The following is a 1,154-nucleotide window of genomic DNA, read 5'->3' on the forward strand; positions in this document are numbered from 1 at the left end:
TTCTCTCCTTACAATAATGACTAATTATGTCTTGGGAATCATCTCAGATGATGAGCCTTTTTTTATTAGGATATTTAAATGTTCATCTTGTTTTGTGATGGAAAATAAATGCACCAAATCTCTTTTAAGCTTATCTTTAAGATTAACATTTTCCTCTCTTTATTAGTAATATTTTCATATACAGTTTTTAAAATGATGTGTTTAAGGAAAGTACTTTCAACATTACTGATTGATGCAAAGCCCAGGTTTAACGTGGCCGCCTGGCACTTTGTCTTTGTTTATCTGAGCCTCAGTAGCTTTTGAAGATGTCAATTTAGTTTCATTAGAAATTGATTGCTAGTAAAGAACATACAGTTGTTTTTGTCTATTTCAATGAAATGAACCTGAATGTAAGTTAAAGAGATAAATATCTTATAAGCAAAAGAAAAAAGCTAAATCAGCTATATATTTTTTAAATGGACTTGTTACTTTTATATTCCTTAAAGGAAGGGGTTTCTTTGTATAAGTAGCTTTGTATCTCAAATGCATAACATGGTGGCAGGAATAAAATAGGTGCTTAGTGGAATGAAAAGCTATTCCCTACCCACATTCATTGAACATATGCCTTTTCAATCAGTCAAAAGAAAAACAATTACAGTCATCTCTCACTGTCCATGGGAAAGTGGTTCCAGGACCCCTTTTGATACCAAACTCCATGGATGCTCAAGTCCTGCAGTTGGCCTTGTGGAACCTGCAGATATGGAAAGTTAGCCCTCCATATAAACAGATTCTGCATCCACAGATATTTTCCATCTGTAGTTGGTTAAATCCACAAATTTGGAACCTTTAGATACAGAAGGCTGACTGTATTTATTGAAAAAAATCTGCATGTAAGTAGACCCATGCAGTTCAAACCCGTGTTGTTCAAGGATCAACTGTATATCATCAGCAAGAGTCTGTATCTAATAAATTCTAGTATTCTTTGTATGCCTGAAAAACTTCTTAAATGATAGTTTAACTGGGTATAGAATTCTAGGTTGACAGGTTTTCTCTCTGCATATTAAAGATATTATCCCATTATCTTCTGGTGGTGATGGTGTTAATGAGAAGTCTAATGATAGTTTTTCATTCATTTGTAGGATATCTTATCTTTTCTCTCTGGTAATTTTAAAGAT

This window comes from Galeopterus variegatus, unplaced genomic scaffold, assembly GCF_000696425.1.
Source record: "Galeopterus variegatus unplaced genomic scaffold, G_variegatus-3.0.2 Scaffold13193, whole genome shotgun sequence".
Lineage (NCBI taxonomy): Eukaryota > Metazoa > Chordata > Mammalia > Dermoptera > Cynocephalidae > Galeopterus > Galeopterus variegatus.